This window comes from Rhea pennata, chromosome 16, assembly GCF_028389875.1.
Source record: "Rhea pennata isolate bPtePen1 chromosome 16, bPtePen1.pri, whole genome shotgun sequence".
NCBI classification, from domain to species: domain Eukaryota; kingdom Metazoa; phylum Chordata; class Aves; order Rheiformes; family Rheidae; genus Rhea; species Rhea pennata.
The window spans coordinates 9,546,214-9,562,564 of NC_084678.1; the positions used below are offsets into that span (position 1 = coordinate 9,546,214).

General features: G+C 38.9%; 1 long non-coding RNA gene across 1 annotated transcript in view; it reads right to left on the bottom strand.

Annotated features, from left to right (window-relative positions):
- Window positions 1-820: 820 nt before the first annotated feature.
- Window positions 821-16,351, bottom strand: part of LOC134147846 (uncharacterized) — an 85,953-nt gene continuing 70,422 nt past the window's right edge. The window contains exon 3 of the long non-coding RNA XR_009960082.1: window positions 821-873. This is a non-coding gene — a long non-coding RNA (uncharacterized LOC134147846). The remainder of the gene's footprint in view (window positions 874-16,351) is intronic.

Consider the following 16,351-nt stretch of genomic DNA (forward strand, 5'->3'; position numbering starts at 1 on the left):
GAGATTGCGTTCATTTCCAAACTACAGAAACTGTTGCAAGTTTGCAGCATCAAGGCCTGGATTATCATCCACATTCATATCAAAAGTATGCTGGAATAAGTATTTTATTCCATTCTCTTTCTGGTAGCACATGGCATATAGAAGTCCCTGTCAAAGGGGCTCACAGCACTAAGCACTGGGCAGTGAACTCCTTATCTTACAATAGAAACAGATAAAGGGAAAGGAAGTCAAATTTAGCTAGCTACATGTGGCCACACACCAGGTGGGAAGACAGACCAGATCTTCTGTATCATAGTTGTCACTAAAACACTTCAGAAGCTGATTCTACAAAAAAAAAAAAAAAAAAAAAAAAAAAAAAAAAAAAAAAAAAAAATCACATATTCAGTTTCCTGGAGAAAAAATACTGAAAAACAGGCTTTTGTCAGGTTAAGAGGAGAAGGCTCAAAAGTGCATTGGATAAGGGAGAAGCAAAGTTAACAAGACTAGAATTTCCCAGGAGAGGAAATCACTTGAGGAAGAAAGTATGAGTGAGCTGAACCAGGGCAGAAAATCGCTACTCTTATGGCTGGACTGCTATCGAGGCACTGCACAAACAGCATGCTCCTGTTCTGACTGTGCTAGTGGCAGTGCTCGTGGACACAGCCAGCCCTGATCGGGTGCTGCTTCAGGACTTTTTAGAGGGTGTAATAGTTGAGCTTCATTGCCACTGCCTTTCAGAAACCAAGTTCTTAGGGTTCATTTCTCAGCCTGACAGTTTGGCAATCTACACTGTCTTTTGTATAAGATACTATGTTAATTAATCAATAAAACACCAGCTCACCTTTTTGCTCTGTCAGCTCACCTCTCTTCAAGGCTACGAGATATGTATGAACACTGCAAAGACCAAAACACAAGTGTCAAGCTGGTTGGTGGCAATGCTAATCAATAACAAATCAATAACATTGAACAAAAGTACATTATTTTTTCATCACATCAAGCATCTATCTACCACTCTAAACTGCTGAGGTTATCTGAATAGACTTTCCTTTAAAGACAAAAGTACAAGAGTAGCTGGTTTCTTTAAAGTATTGTGCTTTTGAGTGTGCCTCTACTTCAAAAATGGGGGAAGGAGTAATTGAAGCGTGTGCTCCTTTACCTGTGGTACTCTAATCTAGCTAGGTAACAACAGCAGCAAAAATGTGGCAATATGAGTTTAGCAGCCAGAGTGTGTACTCAAGCATTTGTGATCTAGTTACTTGCATGTTAAAGACCTCTCAGCTGTATCTCTGTGGCTATTATTATTCATGCTAATTAGATTAAGCTCACAGGGATATTTTTGTACATGCTAAAAGCACACCTTCATTTTCCTGGGTGGAGTATGTGTATGCAGGGGAAGGTATGACTCTATGAATCCTAAGTTTCCCCCAAAGTGCAGGTGGACAGGCAACTCAACCCAGTCCTGCCACAGGAAGGAGTTTAGCTGTTCCGCGACAGAGCAACATACAGTAGTTCATCTCATAATTTTATTAAAAAATTTGTAATTGTTTAAAAGAAAAATCTTAATTGGAATTCGTAATTTGACATAACTTCTGGAAACGAGAATCTTTCTTAAAACAAAAAAAAAGAAGTGGGCGGTGTGGTAAAGTAAGCATATGATTAACTATACAGGAGATGTGGGTTCTGTACTTGGTTTTTCCTGACCAAGGTCTCTCACCAGCTCTGTTACCCCATTCAGATCATTTCCCCTCCTTGTGCCTTTGTTTCTCTTCTCTCAGTTTTTTTGCTTCATTCATTTGTGCTGTAGTTTCTCTTCACATGTATTTGAATAGTATGCAGCACCAGAGTGCCAGGCTTTGGGATTTTGGATATGATTGTTGTAGAAATAAGCAGTAATTCAAATTTGATATTGTTGTTTCCTTGGAAACAAAATGCAGTCCCTGCTAATTTAAAAAAGCAAGGGAAAAGAGCTTTTATTTTCTACAGTCTTGTGCACTTAAAGAAAGGAGCAGGTGATCAGACTCTTAGGTTTCATAGAAGTGCCAAGAGCAGAAAGGGTAGATTCAGGATATTTACCGATACCTTGTACTGTTATGCACAGAAAAGGCAGTTCCCCTTATGCTTTTTTTTCCTATCATAAATAGCATTTCACAGTCTTTCAAAATGGTTTAGTGCTGCGAACATCAGGCTTAAATATTCCTTATACTCTCTGTCTAACATCTACAAAGGCCCTATAAGCTCAGCTTGGAGTGACTTTACATGACAGTAGTGGATAGAGAGTGACAAGTCCTGGACTATTAGTCATTGGCTTGTTGCTGTCAGATTTTACTAACAAGAGGTGGTACCTTGTTCTGAAACTCCTGGAAAGTCATTAACTGTGATTCTCTTTGCATTCCCTTTTAACATCAGCCAAGAGATTGCGATTAAAAAAGATGTATAATTTAAAAGGGCTTAACAAGAAACTGAAGAGAACCTGTAATCAATCTAACCTTCAGGGTTTTTTTTTTTGTTTTGTTTTTTCCAAAGAGAAAATAAAACAGAAAGGCTTTATCCTTGGCATGTTCTAAACCGCGTGCTATTAAATCAGTAAGTGTTAAAGCATTTGAGGAAAGGAGGGTAAGAAAGAGCAAATGAACCGAGTCTCTGAAGATATGGAACAAGCTTCCTCATTATAACTTCAGCTTCCAGGACAGAGGGAGGGCCCTGTGTCTTCATCCTGCTGGAGGCATTCTGCCTATGGGGAGGGAGCATCTTCAGTTGCTGTCCCGGGAAAGGCATTATGTTCAGCTCCTGCGAGAGATCATTCTGCCTGTCAGGGAAACATCAGGGTTAGCCCTGGGGAACAACATCCTTCTGCGTCATCCTAGGGAGGTGCCTCATTTGGCCCTTAGAGAGAGGGAGGGATCAGCCTCTTGCCCTCCAATAACCTCTTCCAGTCAAATGGGGATGCTCTCTGTACAGCCACGTCCACGAATGGGCCAGCCTTCAAGGAGAAAGGAGGCACAAGCAGAACAGACAAATCTAAGAACAGGCTTTACTTATTAGATCACAAACTAGCCCCTTAGCTTAAAAGCTTGAAATAAAATAAGTATGGCTACAGGTTCAGATTCTGCACAGCAAGAAGCAGGTGCCTTTGGGACCAGGGAGCACGTATGTGCCTGTGTCAGAACATCAGTCCAGCACTTATGACATATTCTTTTTTCTTGTTGTAATTACTTGTTAAAAACAGCAACAATAAACAAACCAGCTCTGACTCTGTGAATAGGTTTAAGGCTTCTTTTCCAGATCCATCCTAAAGTGATAGGTATTTTCAGCAGTGGACAAATTATGCACTAACTGTATACTGTTTAAGCAGCAGAGATGTTGCAGTAGGACTTAATTCATATCATGGACATAGATTAGCACCAGATGCCTGGATTCTGATCAAGGCCAGTAGGCAGTACTGTAGTAAAATAATCAATGATAAGAATGATGAAGTGGCCTTGAGGGAACACATTGTTACAATAGCTAGACATTAGCATAGACTGAACTCATATGAGGAGCTGGACAATTATCTTAAATGAGACATAAGCGGGCATACAATTGCAATCATGGTCATCAGTTTTCAAAACAACACGGATCGGTCAGCAATGGGCTGCCACATTTCTGAAAAGAATTTTGAAAGAAGTAAAAAGGAGACTGATGCTAAGCAGCCTAGGGCCGGATGGACTCCCTTTCACTTACTGTGACTTCTGTAGTTCAGTAAGCTGTGTAGCTCTCCACGAGAGGCCAACATAGTCACTGCAGCTCACATCTGAACCTGGACAAATCACACTGTTACAAGCAGAGTTGGGTTCATCACCTGAGTAAATGTTACAGGGCACATTGCAGGGAATTGATACACTTTTGTGCTGCTTTGTCATGTTGGTGGCCCTCCAGCCTCCCAATTGCCAGAGCTTCAGCAACTCAGTCAGGATTCCCACCTAGACAGTCCGTTGTTAATCAATTGTGCAACATATGCCCAGATACATGGTCGGATTTTCATTTTGCTCTTACTAAGATGTAGTACTGTGCAGGAAGTAGCTTTTGGGGTAGATGGAGAATGATGCTGAAAATAATTTGGAAGGAAAAGAGGGCTAAAATATACTGTTGTGATGTTTCTGAGTAAATAGAGACAAGAGGTATGGAAACTCCTCTGTCAGGGACATTAGTAGAGTTTCAGCAAATTAGTTTTGCACTGGAAAATCGATGTGGAATGGAAACAAGTCATTCAAAGCAAGGATGTACTTTAACTAGGCACAAAGCTGAACTGACTTAAGAAGAAGCAGAGTTGGTTCCAGAGTAGCTAATTCATTTCTCCTTATCTTCCTTTGGCAGGGGCTAGCTGCTTAAAGACCACTTGATGTATGCCTGCTGTTTCCTCCCTCTCCTCTCCCTTGCTTGCCTTGCAGGAAACAAAAATTAGTTCTGTTGCAAATGACTCCAATTCTCCATGGACTGCAGAGAAACAACCGGGAATTTATTGGGCATCTATGTGACATTCCAGCATTCTGAAGCAGATGGCAATATTTACACTTAATCTAAGATCAAGTCTACACTAAAACATTTTCTGGAATACAAATCTCAGTTATAAATTATTTTTTCATTACATTTCTGTGTTAGTAAGGCCTAATAAACACAGTTACACTGTCAAAAAAACCACCACTTTGCAAGTATAACTCCATTTGCTTAGAGAAACTCAATTATCTACAAGTTTTACTGCCTAAAAATCTTTTGTTGGTATAATAAGCCTTACAAATTTCAGAGGAGATACAGAAAAAATAAGTTTAATATCAGCAAGGTATAAAATATCTTCTTATCCTCAGGTAGTTAAAAGAGAGTTTCTAAGTAGTTCATGCAGCAGCACTAATATCATGTGGACAGAGACAGTAAAACACTGGGCTGGACACTTTTGTCCTAAACTTAGTCCTAGTGTCTACTGATATTTAAAATAAAGTGAGACGTGTTATACATTGTAGCTTGTATTGCTCGTGTTCATATTGTGTTTCCTATTAGCAAAACGGCACCTTTCTAGGAATTGTTCTTTGGAAGACTCTTTCGATGACTTCTTGTTCCTTCCTTGATTGTCTCTACTTATAGACATAGAGGGAGGGAGAGGAATACGTAGGACCAGAATCAGGGAACAGGGAATCACTGGACTGCTACATTCTGACTTGATGTCTCTGCTCCTAAATAAGTTTCAAAACATGTCAAGGTTAAGGACAGGGCAAGGACAAGTTGGGAATGGAGCAGGTTTAATCTTGTAACATGAATCTCAGCAGAAACTCCAGGCCTGAATGGTATAGCCGTCCAAAGCTGAACTCTGAGCTCTGCAGTGACACTGCAGAACACTGCTGACTAATAAATGTTTTGTGATTACGTTAATCTCAATCCTAATTATCAGTATAGATTGAAAGTGCTACTGTTATCTTCTTCCCTGCAGTTCATTTGTCTGAGGAAATCCTTTGTCAGTTCACCAAGGCTACAGTCCTCTTCTACCTCTCTAAATCTAAGCACCCTTTTTTGCGCCTTTCTTCAGCCATTCTGTAGTTTCATGACTGACCTTTATATTTCTTTCTGCAGCTGCCATAGACCAAACATGGGATCATACATTGCTTAGGGTTATGCAGCTTGGTTTTCCCATAATTACAGAAAATAGAGGTGAAGATTCTTGCTGAAATACCTCCTCTTTGCTGCCTACCTATTCAACCTGGCAGTATGCCATCTCTTCAAGATTCTTTTGCTAGATTTTTAGCTGGGTTTTTGAAGCAGATGGAAAAGATGTAGACTCTGTCCATCCATCTCAGTTTAGCTACATGTCAGTGCAGGATGTTGTGAACTCATCCAGTACACTGGCTTTTAGTTTTAGCTAATCATAGAATGGAAAGGTTTGAAGGGACCTCTGGAGATCATCTAGTCCAGCCCTCAGTGTATCCCTTGCTTGGCGGTTTCCAGTGAATTTTGAATAACCTCTCAGGAAATATTTCTGCATTATTCATATCTCTGAGCTCCTCACTTCTTTCTCTATTACCATCTTTTATTTTACAATTTTTTAAAAAAGGGGACTAATTCTGCTACATGTGTCTGGTATCACACTAAATACATTTCCAGCATTAAATAACAGTAAATATTTATAATCACCTGGGACTGAATCTTCAGCATTTTAAGAAAAGCAAATTGGCTGTTACCTTTGAACTATGAGTTACAGAACTAGCATATTTTGCTACAGAAGCAGCATCCATGAATGACTCCTCAGTGGAAAATCTGGGTTGTCAACTTATTGCTAGCATCTGTTACAATGATGGCAGTGACATTTTAAAATACTAAACCCAGTTGGTAAGTTACTATTTTAGAGCAGATGTATAAATTCAGCACACTTTCATCAAAACCAGAGCATGCATCCAGCAAATTGGAACTTGATGTCAGCAGTAAAAATTTGCACAATGAATACAAACTATTTCATGCAACATGAGTGAGTTCTGTGTCATTCCTTTGGTAATCCAGGACTGGAGATGCTATGGGCTAAAAAAAGGTTTATTTCTAGCTTTCTTGACTGAAGAGACAACTTATTCCCTAAAAGAAAGCCCATACATACAATCCAGAGACGGATGGTGACCTTGCCATATGGGATCTCAGTTAGGTAGAATCTTTCATGGTGGTGAAAGAGCCTTGAACTGCTCGTGAGGAATGTGGTTGTTCAGCCCTACCAGCTTTGAAATGCATGGACTGGTAAATGTTATGTATGTTAACCTCATAGCTGCAGCTTTTCGTGCCAGGAACACTCGAGAAGAACATTCCTGCTCAGTTATGGCACATCAAAGTACAGAAGCTACTTAAACAAAGAATAGAAACAAACTGTAGCCATGGAAGCCTGGATGTGAAACAGTTAAAAATACTTAAGTCTTGTCTTTTCAAGAATTGAAGGACTAGTTGTGAAAAGTTCTACTGACTTCCAGAGAACTAGGCTGTAAACAACACAGTACAACTGAAGATGAGGACAGTATAAAATATCTGACGGGTACAAATCTTCCACATGGCCAGCATCAGGCGAGGTGCTTGTCAAAAAGGCATCTGCAGCTGTTCCCTTTTTAGGCTGTTTACTCTACAGGAGGATTTACCATCTGTGCAGAAAAACAATACACACACCAGAAATCAGTGTCTGTCAGATGAAGCCTGGTCTCGTGGCTAAAGCACAGGACAGGCAGTCAGGAGATTTGGATTCTATTTATTGCTCTCACTGGCTCCCAGAGCAAGTAAGGGGAAATCACTTCACTGCTTTGTGTCATGTTTTCCCTCCAGATACTACTTTACCTTAGTGGGGGTATGAACGTGAATTGTTTGTATTTACAAAGTGCTTTTTGTTTTTTGAATTGCAATTCTAAAGCAGAACTAAACTTCATGTAATTCCACAGAACTTCCAAAGCTTCAGGAACAGCAGGTCAGCCCTTCTGCTACAGCAAAGTAAAAGGCCTGTAATCTATACTGCAAACAGCTCAGAAGCAGTCCAGGAATCATCATGCTCATCTCTCTTTCCAACCATGTACAATAAAGAGGTGGTCTTCTAGAGAGCATGACAATGAGAACCTGAGGAAAATTTTACTAAAGAGAGAGAAAGATCAAATTTGTTCAGGAGTGAGCCAAGACAAACGAGCACAACCTCTAGGATTTTGACATTCTGCCTAAATTTTTCAGCTTGTTATTGGCATTGGCAATTACTGGCATTGAAGAGTCAAGGTATTCATTTATATAATATATTTTATTCTCAGGATAAGTCATCTAGAGTTTTTCTAAATCAAAATATTACAGCCGTGGAAGGCTTAATTGTAGCTTTTGCATTTCATGTCATATTCTGTGAAAAGCACTGAGTTCAGAACATACAGTTCACAACACCACAGTGCTTTGGAAGCACAATAACTTCACAAATTGTCCCAGCAAAGCCATATGAAATGGAGCTCAAATTTTGTACAATATTTCCTGACTTTCTTGGACTGCCCTTACTCTAGGATAAGCCCTGGGTTTGTATAAAAGCTATGGAGTGGGTCAGGTTTGGGCACTATTTTAAAACCAAATAATATTGCTTAATAAAATAGTTATAATTTAGGTACTAAATAAGTATATAGTAATAATGATCCATTGCCTACATGCATTCAGGACTGAACATGCAAGAAAAATATTGTTGTCAGTTCTGCAGGTATATCTTGGTTGGATATATGATGTGTTGTATTCTTCTATGGCATTTAAGAAAGAAGCTTGGTCCCACTAAATCAATGTGGTTGCCAAAGTACTGTAATTAATATTTTCTGAATTTGCTCCTTCCACGGAATAATTTACGATCAGTCTTCCTCCTTAACCATCTCAGTGTGGTTGACTGTGTATATATGGAAAACAATCTAGCCAATTTCGTTTTTCCTTTTAATTCTTGTGTTATTATTGAGCCCTAAATGATCTTGTTTTTGTTTTTACTGCTCTGTAATGAGTCACTGGCTTATTTAATTTAATTTTATTGTAATTGTTATCTTTTCATTCTTGTTTTTTTCCAGTCAGTTACTCATAAGACCACAAGATATAAACAGGACACTGTTGCTTGGACAACTTCTGTGGGTAATTTTTTTTACTGTCGCCCAAATCCAAAGCAAGTTACTGAATAGTCCTCACTTCCTAAGAGCTTTCACCTCAGTCCACATATATTTTCCCACAAGTCATGTTTCTCTTGATCCAACATCTTCCAACTCAAAGAGATCTGCCTGTCTGGTTTGGGTATTACTTGGAAGCTCTCTCAGGCTACACAGTTTTGTCCAATCCAGAACTTTTCAAGGTATTTTTTGTGATAGAAAATCAGGCTTAAATTTACATGACTTCTTTTGCAGCAAATAAATTTTGCTAAGAACTGAATTTCAATGGAAAATTTGGGAGAAATAGTTTTCCAGTGAAACAGGAAATTTTCCTTTGTCACCTCCCCCGTTTTCATACTAACTTTATCTTTGCACCCATTTTCTATGGTGAGTATTTCTCTTGTTAGATTTCTCTTTAACTTGATTTCCTAAGGAAATGGAATTTATATGTTTGTGTTGCATCTGCATATGTCACATACATGTGTCTCTGTTTATCCATTAGTCCTTCATAACTTTGGAGCCCCTAGTAGGTTTCTTTCAAATCTGATATAGAGATCTCAATCATATTAATTTTGTATGTTTCACTGTAAGAGTCAGACAGAGAAGAGATTTTATTAATGCCTGTATGGAGGGAAAAGCTTCAGTAGAAATGACCATGTATTTGATACCCTCAAACCAGATGAGAAAGAGCAGCGAATACTCAACTATGGGAAAATCTTCCATTGGAGTTCACAACCATGACAGCACACACCACAGGACATAAAGGCATAGAAAACCAGAATCTGTTAGTTCTACTATTTTTTTGTACTTTGTTTCCTATGAGGCTAGAAATCCTAGGAAACTATGAGACTGACTGTTCATAAATGTGCAACATGTGTAGTTAGAATTGGTTCATGATTTGGAGCAAAGAAATTACTTCATGCTTTTGTTTAAGATGAGCTGCAGCATAAAACTATTGTGTTTACCTAGAGAACTAGCAGATTCACAAAGTCCAGGCTGAAATCTGTGTCAACTTGCCTTCATTTCTACTGTTACCTGTGCCACCTAGAATAAAAGTAGTTCAGAGTATGCACCACAGAGTATGCAGAAGTATGCACCACAATCACACTCTCCAGTCGCAGCATTCGGCGTATCTTGAGATGCAAATTGTCTGTCATGAAAAAATATCTTTTGCTTGTCTATTTGGAGCTTTTACATAAAATAAAGTTTATATATTCTGTATTAGCAGGAACCACAAAATTTCAGCGTCTGCAAATAATCTGCATTAGATCAGAAATTATTGATAAATAAGTCACAAAATTGCTACAGGTATTAGTCATTGCCCTGAAGCAGTCAGTAGATTGGGTACACCATGCAGAGGCACTTGTAAAAACTTTTCTATGGGACACCTTGGAGTAGCCCTGACCAGTGGTGGTGAGTTTTAGGTACAGGCTTTGATTACCTCCAGGTACTGTGGAAGCAGCATTAGAGATTAATAATGTAGTGATTTTCTTTGAATCAGCAATGAGTCGGCCCTGCTTCTCACAGGAGGAGGTACCAGGATATTTGGAAAGCCACCCTTAGGATGAGAGGTCAAAATGAACTTCTGACCAGTGTGATCATTGAAAAATTTGTGGCTGCTTTTGCAAGAGTTAACACCAGTCAGATTCCAACTTGGGTAATTCCATTCTGCCTTGCTAAAATTCCCCTTTTATTTCAAACAGATGCAATATTTTTTCACTTCCTCCATTAAAGACTGCCAAGTAGTTTTGCATGTTTTGTTGAATGCTTGCTGTGTTTTACCCCAAATGTACCTATAGTATCCAGTGAATGACCCAGTACAGCGCTGTGGTGCATTCAGTATTATTAGTAGGAAAAAAAACCTTCTATCTCCTCATGTGCAGGACTGCCAAACATTACCATATAGTGCAATGTTTTGTAGTAAAAAGCAAACAAAAGTCATCACTGAAAAGATTTTGTCCAATAAACAGATCAATACAGTCTGAAGCAAGAGATGTGACTTCCGGTTCTAGCTCTACTATTCACCTCCAGAAGCATCTTGGTCCAGTTCATTTGCCTTCTACTAAAGTTACAAAGCACCTTGATTTTACTTTGGAGTAAATTGGCTTCAGTCCGTAAGCTCTGTGTCTCAGTTCTCACTAGTAACAGTAGAACAGCAATGCTTATCCAGCTAAGTGTCATTAATATTTATTATAATGGGTGCTTTGCAATCATTTTCAAAGGGAGATGTACTAATATTTCCCATTTCTTTTGATGCATACAAATTGATGGATGAACAAATTGATCAATTTACATCATACGCAGTACTAGACAACTCACAGTGGTTGATGGCAGTAAAAGAAAATACAGAAATAAAGCCAGCAACACTAATTAAAAGCATGTTCAGTGAGACAGAACTGCAGTTTGGTCTTAATAAGTGTGCAGTAATGTGAAAACAATTAATTTAGCAAAGGCAATTCACTGAAAATTTGTCTTTTATTGAGCATCAACTTGTCCAGTTCATGGGCTTGCTGCCAGAAAATTGAACCAGTTAATGCCACTTACTACAGAACACTGAGACGTGGCCATTTGCCTGCTGAGATTTACCCCACTTTATTTCACATATCCACATGATTCCTCTGTGCCAATATGATTAGCATTTCCAATCTATTCTCAGCAATATTGATATGCTCAGCATTGATATGGTATTTTTTATCCTGGATGATCCCTTCATACATTATTTAATAAACTAGTCTGCAATCTATATTTCTTCTTTTAACCATGGTGTATAATATGCCTACACTGGACTTTGCAGAAAGGTGGGACATGCTGGTGTAAGCTCCAATAGCTTCTGAATTTCCATCAGTCTATCTGAGGCAGGAACCTGACCCTTCAGTCATGGTGCATCCTTCCAGGACTGAAATTCAGTTACCCCGTGATCAAACACTACAGTTTACCAGCAGACTATAAAAGTTAAATGAAAAATGTAAATTAAAGGAGAACTTGGGTTTTCTTATCAAGAACAACTTTGAACTAGCAGTGACATAAAAATCAACTAGAGGAAAAGATAATCCACTCTGCTTTTTCTGCCATTCATAAGATCTCTAAATTCAACTAACACTCACAAAGTTTTTATTAAAAAAGTAAGTGTGTAGCCTTTTGGTTGCAATTCAAGTTCTAATAAAACTGTTTATTGAACTCCTTGACCCCTTCCTGGAATCTGCCTGAGCTTCCCAGAACTTTGTGTCATGTGGTTCTTGGTCATTAATAACTAAGTATGACACAGCAGTTTAGACGCACAGCAGCCTTTTTCTCCGTTCAAGCAGGCGCCAGGACAGAGCACAGAGAACACAAACAGCTCAGCCCAGGCTGCAGGATCCAGGCCCAGAGCAGTGTTGCTGTGATGCAGCAGCAAGCAAAAAAGGGCAAAGGCAGGAAATGATTCATCTGAGTACAGTACAACGTGCAGAACATGATCAAAAAGATCCCAACATTCAGTAAGGACAAGTACAGTACCAGGCAAATGGCTCTAGGCTCTATCCTGGATATTAGATTCTTCTCCCACTCTGTTTATATGGAAAGACTCCTCCACCAGCCAGCTGTGCACTAAAGGAAACGTCTGGTGCTAGAGAGGGTCAATGAATCTAAAGACCTCTGAATACATGGCTGATCTATTCTGTCCACCCACTCATTTACGTTTACACAGCCCTTCTGGCTTTTGCCTGGAAATCTTTGGCTTTTAAACTAGAGATCTCTCCAACAATTCTTCCCCAGCTTTTGGCCTGCTTCAGTGTTCCCTGAATCTATTTAGCTGTGTCTCTGCCAGTTCCCAACCCCTTAGCCCTCCCATCCCACCCCAGGCCCATTGCTACTTAATCATCTCTTCTTATGACAACTGAACTGTAGCTAAGCAATTTGGAGTATCAGTTTCCAAAAGGTAGAGCTGCTGTAGCTAGTGCAACATGATACATTTAAGGCATATTCTTTCTCACCAACTATATGCTTAAAAAAAGAAAAAAGAAAAAAGGCAGGGATACTGCAGTATGCAGAAGTTAATCACATTCTAGTGTGAGATGCTGCACTTGAGCTGCAACGGAATGAATGATACTCACCATGAATTCATCCAAAATTCCTATCTTTGCCAAATTTGGATTTTAGTTACACATATGCATCTTCTGTAAACCAATGAAAAAAGCTGTTTGTACCTATTGAGAAAATGGTTTTCATTTCTATACAGTCCCTTGCCTTGTCAGTCACTGTAATTTCCCTGGATTGGCTCAAAACTTGCTGTAGGAACTTGGGTGATGAGAGAACGGGAGGAGAGAAAATTGGACTCCTAAATTAGGTAGAAGGTAGTATAATAAATCAAATTTTGTTTTTTTTTTTTCTTCCTATTTGTATCCTAAGCTTCATTTACTTCTTCTAGTCTCTCTCTCCATTGCATTTACAACACTTATTTGCAAACATCATTGGTCTAAATGCTCAGTTCAGTTAAGGAAACAGAACTTCCTTGGGGATGGCCCTGAGTGCCTCAAATGAACCTTCTAGGACCTGAAGTCCGTTGTCATCTTTCATTCCACTTCTCAGGCATGCTTCAATTCATCTTCTCAAATATAAACAGAACCCAGTATGTCATGTATAATGAAAACAAACCTACAGAAAATAAATACTTGCCTGCAAACTCGGTATTTTGTCTAGGAAGAGGATGAGAGAATGACCTGTAAATGGCAGGTCTTACTCATGTTGCTTTATGCGAAGTTGGAAAGCATTCAGACAGTATTGTGATGGTACTGGTATTGACCCTACTCCAGAAAGGATACAAAGTAAGTGGGTTGAGACTTCAGAGAAATAAAGGGGTCATCTAGATTAGGAAATGCATAGGATTTTAATATATCTAACTAAGTTAATTTAAAACAAGGCTCAGTGTCTTATCTAGTCCAGACTGTTAACTGGTGTTAGCTAACACATTCCATATCATGGTCTAAACAAAGCCTAGAAGCAAGGTAAGCAAACCGATCACACACACGGAGTCTGTATCGGAGAGAAAAAAATGATGAGAGAGACTGTGAGAAAAGAAGAGGAAGACAATGAAATGGGAAAAAAATAACATTATCTTTATAATGAACAGGGCCAGCTGAGCTTTCGAGGGGTGCTCTTCTTCCTAATCCGTAACACATGCTGCTACTTAACTCCAGTTATGTGTTTGTTTATTTGTTGTGTGTTTTTGTAAAATGAATCACCCTTAGAAAAAACCCATGGATTTAAATTACAGAGGGCAAAAATCTTGTTGCACGTCAGCGACTTTGGCAAACCCCATAGGTAGATCAAGAGGAAAAGCTACTTGGGAATTTTCTGATGAAAATTTGCTCTGCTTTCCTTTCATTGTAAAATGACAATATGTTGAACCTTAAACCTTTCATGGGAATGTGGCATTGGAGCTGTCCCACTTCATATAAATATTAAATATGCATCGAACTTGGTCTCCCACATCCCACAGAAGTGCTCTGATCATTGGGACTAACAATTATTTCTTTATTCTGGTCTAGTGAGTTCTTAATCAAAATAAATAGCACAGCAGTAGAGCCCTAAAGCAAGCAACTGTCTGGTGGTTAATACTCACAGTAGACCTGGGACATGAGCTCCACTCCTGGGTTTGACTTATAAAATCTTTCATATCCCAGCTAATTGGCCTAGTTGTGAGGCTATTAATTATTTTGCGTTAATGCCTGTATGCTACCCAAGGATAACTTGGGAAGATGAACATTTCAACCCAGTGTAAGGAAAGGTTTCAAGAGCCTGATAATGTTAACCAAACAAACAAAAATAATATTTCTCTCCTAACTCTATTCAAGAAATGTGCAAAGCTTCAAACTCCTTGTGGCAACCCATCTTTCATAAGTAGTAAATTGTTTTGTGTGTATTTGTGTTTGCAAGGTTTGAAGATGTGTACATATGCTGCATGTATGTGCTTGTCCATGGATTCAGTTTAGGGAATACAAAGGCAGGCGTTCGGGGATTGTATTGTATGCAATGCATATTTCCTGTTGTGTGGGTTATATGCTTTATGTTCCCTTGTACATAGATGGTTTTAGTGCATGTATCTCACCTATGTGAATGATACTGTCTTGATGTACACTGAAGTAATATTTAGCTATTCATGATTTGGATTGATTAGCTGGGCTAGGCTTCTTCCCTTGGCTCTTTATTTTTCTTGGGCTCTCATAACCTTGGAACATAGAATTTGGAAGTAAGAACTAAGGACATTCAACCAAATGACATGAGTTTAAGTGGAGAACAGTGGTAGCTTTGCAAGATAAAGACCCACTTTTAGCACTTCCTGGTAAATGGAAATTAGTAACTATGAAGTACCTGTATGTAAGGGCACCAAAACATCCCTCATATTTCTGACTATCTATCATAAACAGAAAACACATTTGGAGAAGATATTCACATTTTATTTTGCCTCTTTAATGCCACATGTAAAAATAAGTAAAAAAAATAATCCTTCAGTCCAGTGTCCTTGTCCTGGTGATGTGCAAAAATAGTAAGTAGGATGTATAACCACTCTTTCCCTGTTCTGAAAGTCTAGTTAAGAGTCTGCCTGTCTGCTACCTCTGCTTACCAAAGAAGACTTCTAAATGCTCCAGGTCCTCTCCATCCAAAAGCAACAGGCTCCCAAAGTTTATTTGGAATCACACAAATGTATGTGGGAATTGAAAATAGAAATTGAGATCAAACAAATACTAACTGGCCAGATTACAATGATAATATTAAAACTGATTTTAAAATAGACATTTTCCCCCACTTTCTTGGTTAGGTTCATATTCAGTTTGGAATAAGAAAGATGATGGATTAGATCAGCAATGCCTGATTTCTTGGTGAGGGCGGTTCAGACACTTCTTAATGAAAGCACTTGAGAGATGTAAGCTTTGGTCCGCCAGTGTCATGTGGCCAGACATGTTTTCATCAAGTCGTTGAAACACAGCCATTTCACACATAATTGTGTGAATGTTCTGACACAGTATGGGACATGCAAACAGCTTCTGATCATATAACTTGACTATAGCATTACTGTTATATAATCAGATAAGAGCGGCATCTGCATTTTAGTCATGATAAAGACATCCCCTATCATTTGATAGAGAAAAGGTTGCAGAGAGTGGGTTGAAGACCACCAGACCTAGGCTTCTGGTTCATAGTCTTCTCCCTGCCCATTTCTGATGTGTCTTCAGGAAAGCAGGCAGCAGAAAGCAGGCTGCAGGGCACAGGAAGTATCCAGGAAATTTCACTTAACAGTTAAACCTTGTGTGAACGAAACCTTGAGTCTGTTTTGCTTCTAACAATGTTCCATTCAAAGTATGACTCAACTTTTGGGGCCTGACCCAAAGCCCACCAAGGACAATGAGACTTTTTCCATTGACTTTAACAGCTTCTAGATGAGGGCCTTGATCCTGAAAGCCTGACTCACATGAAAAAGGCTACACACAAAAGTATTATAGCACATCCAGGAATCCTTGTGGAGATTTTATTCAAAGTTTTCTTAGGTAGATATTCCAAATTAAGCCATAAAGTTCTGGATAGAAGCTAAGTAAAAAAAAAACAATTTGATCTAATTGTCTGCTTACTATCCTGAACTTCATGTGATTCACTAAGATTTGAGGATTATAGGGATAAATTCTTTGGTCCTATAATTCTGCAGAACCGTTCCCATTTGCGGAGCTGAAAATTTTTTTCTTTTTTCTCATTTAGAGTTTATTTCCTCTAGA